Source organism: Gorilla gorilla, chromosome 1 (assembly GCF_029281585.2).
Source record: "Gorilla gorilla gorilla isolate KB3781 chromosome 1, NHGRI_mGorGor1-v2.1_pri, whole genome shotgun sequence".
Classification (NCBI taxonomy): domain Eukaryota; kingdom Metazoa; phylum Chordata; class Mammalia; order Primates; family Hominidae; genus Gorilla; species Gorilla gorilla.
The window spans coordinates 158,428,070-158,435,263 of NC_073224.2; the positions used below are offsets into that span (position 1 = coordinate 158,428,070).

A 7,194-nucleotide genomic window follows, 5' to 3' on the forward strand; every position below is an offset into this window, starting at 1 on the left:
AATCACTAAAAATCCCACTATCTTGAGCTTAAATTCTAGTGGGGGAGGGCAGCTCAGATAAACGGAGAGAGACAATAAATAGTAAGCATAATGAATATATGTGTTAGAAGGTGAAATGAGCCAAGTAGAAAAGAAAGAGTAGAGCAGCGTAAGGATGTTGAGAGTGTGTGCTGTGGAGGAAGGGTAACGGTGTTAGAGAGGAGGTAATGGTAGGTCTTAAGCTGAGAACATGACCTTTGAGCAAAAACTCAAAGGAGGTGAGGAAATCATCCCAACAAACATCTGGAGGAAAAATATTTGAGGCAGAAGGAATAGCTTCACTGAAATCTCTAAGGCAGGATTGTGTCTGGTGCATTCAAGGAACAGCAACAAGGCAAAAATGACTGGAATGGAGGCAGCAAAGGGGGAGTGAAGGGGGACAGGTCGGAGAAGAATGTGTCTGGAGGACCGGACGGTGGTGCAGATAGACCATTTAGGGACTTGCAGAGCATTGTGAGGATTAACTTTTGCTGATTCCCGAATGACCAGTGTTTTGTCTTTGCCTCTTCTGCGGCCCGCTCCCCCTCCTCCTCCACTTCCTTCTCTTCCTTCTTCACCACGATCATCCTCACTGATGAGGCATTTATCTAACACATCTTGATTTGAACAATAATAAGATTCTAAAGTTTTAAGAGTGTATTTCCACAATTTTCTTATTCTCATCAGTTCTATTCAACAGAAAAAGATGTGTTGAATTCCCAACACATATGTGCAAAATTGTGTGTTTAGTCTCTATTTTAAAAATAGAGGCTGTTGCCTATTGGACGCTGACTGTGGAATACGATGCTCTAGGCTGCTATTGAACAGGATACAGCACTAAGGATTCGATGTATATTAACTCATTTAGTCCTCACAGCCACCCTGTGAAACGGAGGCTATAATTTTCCTATTTTACAAATGAGGAGAATGAAGCAGAGAAAGGATAAGTAACTCATTCAAGACACACAGACAGTGAGCCACAGAACCAACACTTGAACTCAGGTATTTTGGACTCCAGTGTCTGTGTTCTTGGCTGTTTGTAATACTGTCTTTTATTGTCATAATCCTTCACAATACCCATACTCTTTGAAATGTTTTGTTTATTCACTGTTAACTCATCAAGCATTTATTAACATCCTACTGTCTCTCATCACTGTTAGGCATTGTGAAGACAGGGCAGCTGCAAGCCTCTATGGTATCTTTGTCTGGATTAAAAAAAGGTATCTCTTCTTTGAGGCCTTTTACTTTCTTCTGTCAGTAAATTATCATAATATTTTGATCTTTTAAGAAGAAGACATTTAGCTGCTATTGCTGAAAAACTGTCATAATAAATACACAATTTTTTAAGTCCAAAGGTAGAGTATTAAAGATGTTTATTAAAGATGTTTAATATTAAACTATTAAAGATGTTTGTGATGTACATAATGCCCCTTAGATGTGGTGGCCGTGTGAGGTACTACACAATCTGAAGATGCTCCTGGCATAATGCCCCTGGATGAACCAAATAAAATATAATCAAACATTACTCCCTAGAGATGAAAAACAACACCTGCACTGGGTCAGAAAATTACTTTTCTACAATACTTTTTTGAGTTTTATTGACAGACTCTTCCAAAACCTTTCTCCATAAACTTAGATAACTCAGCAACATTGAAAATTATTATTTGAATAATAATAAGACACTAAAGTTATAGGATAATATTCCTGCCATTATTTAGGGCTTATATTTTATTCTTATAAATTCTATTTGATTCAAAAATACATATTGAATTCTGAACAACTGCAAAACCATGTGGTAGGAACATTAAAAAAAAAACAAACATGGAGCATAGCCTATTGGGCACAGACCACGTACTGTGATGTGTTAGAGCCCTATTGAACTGTACATGATACCAATTCTTCATCGTATTTATATCCATCACAATTGACACTAATCAGTTACCTACTTAGAGGAGCTTGTTTCTCTCACCAAGATTAGAGTATACCTATACCATTAATTTTATATTAATTAGTATTTATCCTTAAGATATTTTAAAGAAAGCAGGACTGGTTATTAATTCCATCTTTACAAATAAAGAAAAGGAAGTTCAGAGAGGCTAATGGTGAGGTCAGGTCCAAACTCAGGAATTTCTGACTCCAAAGCCCACCATGCTAGACTTAGCATATGGTGGGAAGATGACCAAATCTAAGTCTCCTTACAGAATGACAGAAAAAATCGGAGGTGAAGATTATAGGAATAAGAGAAAGCACACAACCAGAACACCAAACTAGTAAACATCCTACCTATGCCAGATTCCAGCTTGTTTATACCTGACCCAGACCAGGCACAATTCTTTATTGTTTGTGAGCCAGTTCAAATGCCTGCACTGTGAACTGTAATTTTAAATGCATGCATGACACAGTCCAATAACCTGGTGTAAGGTTCATTATATCGCTCTTCTTTTCCACCTGTACTTGCTTTCAGGTTTAGATTCAGTGCCTTAGAAAGGGGAATTTAAAGATATCAAGGGGTATGAAATGAGAATAACAAACATGTATTGAAAGTTAACCAGGTACCAGGTACTATTATAAACACTTTATTGTATAAACACTCATTTAAGAAGTGGGAATCAAGGTTTTTTTTTTTCATTGTTATTTCCATAACAAATTTCAATAGCTGAGGCAAAATTTGCAAATATCTGGAGCTGAAAGGTTGCATGAAAAATGAATATGAAGGAATGTCTGCACTCAAATTCTCCCATGTAGCAATATGGCCTTGAAGGCATTGTCAACAAACCAGTGGGTGAGACATTTCAGCCACAGATAAGGGAGAACATACTATGAAAGGTGTTGTAATTTGATATGATTCTGACATTCAAATGACTGTTTATTTCTTACTGATTCATGTGAGAAATAATTTTTTTAGTATTATCACAAATAAACTATTACTTTCTTGCAGCTAATGAAAATAATTTTTGTTATTAATGTTCTTATATTTGTTCTTGGTTCCTTTTCTCCTTCTTTATAAAAAACCTATGTCCATACTGTTTTTCCCACCTTATTGTAAACGCTTCCAGAATAGGAGCTAAATTTTACGCCTCTTTGAGATTTCTAATATTTACTTCTACTTTGCACATGGAAGACATCGTTCATTTATTCATTGATGATTTTTTTGAGCACCTACTGTGTGCCAGGCACTGAATTGTGTGATGGGGTACAATGGGAAATAGATGCAGTCCCTGCTGAAACTCTCACTGTTATAGAGAAGCCAGACACTCAACAGGCGATTTCATTACCGTATAAATATTATGTAGGGCAAAATAAGGTGCTCGCCAGAACAGAGGTGCGCCCTCCTCAATGTAAGGTGATCAGGGAGGACTTCCCAGAGAATGTGACAAATATTCAGAGATTATACAGAAAGTAACAGCTAAGAGTGGGCTCCTTCCACGCCATTCCAGCCACAGCAGCTCCGCTAGGGGGTGTGTTCTCTGGGCAGCTACAGGGGCCCCTAATGGCCCTCCGGGGCCAGACTTCGCATCTTCAGACAGCTCCACGTGCTCTGAGACCTTCTAACAGTACTTCGGCGGAGTAATTGGAGTTATCCTGCGATGCATGCTTAACTTCTCCGGTGAGTCAGGACTATGTCAACTGCACTGACTAGGAAGACATTCAAACTGTTATTGCTCAGTGTAGCCAGAAGTTTCTGGATATTGAAAGAAAGACAGAATGCTCTTTCTTTCTTTTCTTTCTTTCTTTCTTTCTTTCTTTCTTTCTTTCTTTCTTTCTTTCTTTCTTTCTTTCTTTCTTTCTTTTTCTTTCTTTCCTTCTTTCTTTCTTTCTTTCTTTCTTTCTTTCTTTCTTTCTTTCCTTTCTTTCTTTTTCTCTCTCTTTCTCTCTCTCTCTTTCTGTCTGTCTTGCTCCGTCACCAGAATGCTTTTTCTTACAAAAAATATTGCAGTTATTTGTCCAGAAACCAGAGCAGGTTATCAAAGAGGATGTCTCAAAACTAAGGAATGAGTTACAGTGGAAAGAAGTCCAGAAGCACTTGATAAAGCTGAGCCGCTGGCACCAGGTGCTGGAGGACATCAACGTTCAGCTTGAAAAGCCGGCCAGCATTGGTATCCCTCGGGACTCCTTGGCCTACCTTGAGGAGGCGTCTGCCAACATCCCTGCACCTCTGAAGCCAACCTGAGCAACAGGCAAAGGTGGTCAACCTGAGAGTGGGCTGCTGCGTGAGGTTTGCCACACATCTCTTCTTCTTCCTCTTCTTTTTTTTTTTTTTTTTTTTGAGATGGAGTCCGCCTCCCCGGTTCAAGCAATTCTCTGCCTCAGTCTCCTGAGTAGCTGGGATTACAGACACACGACACCACGCCCGGCTAATTTTTTGTGTATTTTTAGTAGAGATGGGGTTTCACCATGTCGGTCAGGCTGGTCTCAAACTCCTGACCTCGTGATCCACCCGCCTCGGCCTCCCAAAGTGCTGGGATTACAGGTGTGAACCACCCCGCCTGGCCTACATCCCTTCTTGTAGACTTGACATTTTGGAAGAACTCTTTGCCAGAGAATGAGTTGATTTTAGTTTCATGATGTCATTGAAAAATGTTCCACTATTTTTATAAGCTATTAATTTCTTGAGTACTTTATAAAATGTCTGTAGCTTGGATAAGCCAAGTAAAAAAAATATTTTTTTTTTGGTCTTTAGCAAAGTTTAGACTGTTAGTGTGACAACACAGTTTCTTTTTAATGGTGGTTTTGCTTGTTTTTTAATTTTTGTATGACTTTTCATCTTTTTATGTGTGTTTTCCATTGTTTGATGTGAAGGAAAAATTATAGGCTGGGCTCTGTGGCTCACGCCTGTAATCCCAGCACTTTGGGAGGCCGAGGTGGGTGGATCACGAGGTCAGGAGTTCGAGACCAGCCTGACCAACATGGTGAAACCTCATCTCTATTAAAAATACAAAAAATTAGCTGTATGTGGTGGCAGATGCCTGTAATCCCAGCTACTTGGGAGGCTGAGGCAGGAGAATCACTTGAACCCAGGAGGTGGAGGTTGCAGCGAGCCAAGATCACACCACTGCACTCCAGCCTGGATGACAGAGTGAGACTCTGTCTCAAAAAAAAAAAAAAAAAAATTGTGACAGCCTGAGAATCAGGGGATGAGGATTTTGGTTGTAGGCCTGTTATGATAATTACCCCTCAGTGGTGTGTAGAAAAATATGTAAATTTGCTCTTGTTTCAAGACTTCAAACTACCTCAGGAAGAAAAATCTAATACAATATTTGTAGTGCTTCCAGAGCTCTCAGAATGAGTATTTTTTGGTAAATAAGTCAGAAGAGGATTAAAATGTCTTGGGTTAGTGTAGTAATATTACAGTAGGTTCCTTAGGTTGATGCTGACTTCTTTTGGGGGTAAGTTTATATTTTGTGTGGTGTTTACTTTTTTTTTTTCTTTCAGGGATGTAGTAGGAGCAGTGATACGCTACATTTTGCCATTCATTCTGCAGTAATGAATCAGTTTAATGGGGGCAGACACTGTTTTCAGTAGCGTGACAATGGGGGCATAAGTGAGCTACAAGGGGCTAAAGCTTGCTCTCATCATCCCTTTCTGTTTTGAGTTTTGCTTGCTTGTATTATTTTTGTTTTACATTTTGGGAGGGAAAACATTTTCCGTTAAGGAAGGTTATTGCCAGTGGATTTGATTCCAAGAGACTGGGGTGTCGTAGTGAGGGTGAGGAGGGGCTGCAGAGTGATCATTGACTACTTAACCTCCACAAAGAGCATGTGACATCTCCGCCTTTGGGGGATATTTTGATTTCTTGTTAGTTTTTCAGGCCGCCTCAAATTCTCTGTCGAATTGCTATTAAGAAGTAGAGACTATCAGGGCTGGGCACAGTGGTTCATGCCTGTAATCCCAGCACTTTGGGAGGCCGAAGCAGGTGAATCACTTGAGACCAAGAGTTCGAGACCAGACTGGCCAATATGGTGAAACCCCATCTCTACTAAAAATATAAAAATTAGCCAGATGTGGTGGTGGGTGCCTGTAATCCCAGCTACTTGGGAGGCTGAGGCAGGAGAATCGCTTGAACCCAGGAGACAGAGGTTGCAGTGAGCCAGGATCATGCCATTTGTACTCCAGCCTGGGCAATAAGAATAAAACTCCATCTCAAAAAAAAAAAAGAAAAGAAATAGAGACCAGCATTATTTGGCTCTCACTGGGTGAGGTTTTCTGAGTTTTATACAGTCTCTTACTAGATCTTATTAGATCACATCCCTTTACCCAGGACGAATGCTTCACTATCTTCTGACTGGCAGTACTCCTGTGGCTCTGTGCCTTGGCTCATTTTGTTTTCTTCAGCCTTGAAGGCCCCTTCCCACATGTACTGACATTCACTCATGTGTCTGTTCCCTGGAGCCTCCCAGCACCCATTTTGCTGCACCCCAAGGGCACAGGACTTTTATCTCTTCTACTGCACTTGCTTGGTTCTGCCTTGTAGGCTAGTGCTTTGCACCTGTCTCTCTGCCCCTCACTAATTGTACACCTGTGAGAATCAGACATTATTCCCCTTAAATATACAGGGATCATATGGTCTTTCTCTTTTTGTTGTGTGTGTATATGGTGTCTGAAACATGGACCTGTGATTACCAGCCTGACACCAACAAATCCCCTTAGTTAGAATGTATAGGTTAAACAAAGCTTTTAGAAGCTCATATAATATGACCTCAAGGCTGTTAACCTGGTTGTCTCATGGTCATTAGAAACTCTGATTGGCAGCTTTATATTTCTTGACTAAAAGCCTAAATAAACTGATTAAGTTTTAGGCATTCTTGCAAAGGGGTTCTTAGTGAAAAGATTGGGAACTATTCTATTTGGTGCTTAGTGAAAATATTTTTAATTGATGTATGTACCAGTTATTGCCATTTCTTTATTACATTCAAAAGTTTTTTTTGCCAAAAAAAAAAAAAAAAAGAGAGAAAGTAATAGCTAAGAGGGGAAATAGCAGGACAGGTGAAAGGAACTATGGAAGCCAAGGCCTTGAACCCAGCAGCAAGAGCTCAGTCAGTTCTGGGAACCTCATGTATTTCATATGGTTAGAAGAATAGTGAGATCTTGACTGATGAGACTGGGGTGAAACCAGGAGACAACTCACAAGTGGCACTCTGCCAATATTTGGTTTTGATGCTGACGAGGCCATTCACA

General features: G+C 39.9%; 1 pseudogene; it reads left to right on the forward strand.

The window, feature by feature from the left end:
* Positions 1 to 2,166: 2,166 nt before the first annotated feature.
* On the forward strand, positions 2,167 to 4,237 carry LOC101132835 (mediator of RNA polymerase II transcription subunit 28-like; annotated as a pseudogene).
* The last annotated feature ends 2,957 nt before the right edge of the window (positions 4,238 to 7,194 follow it).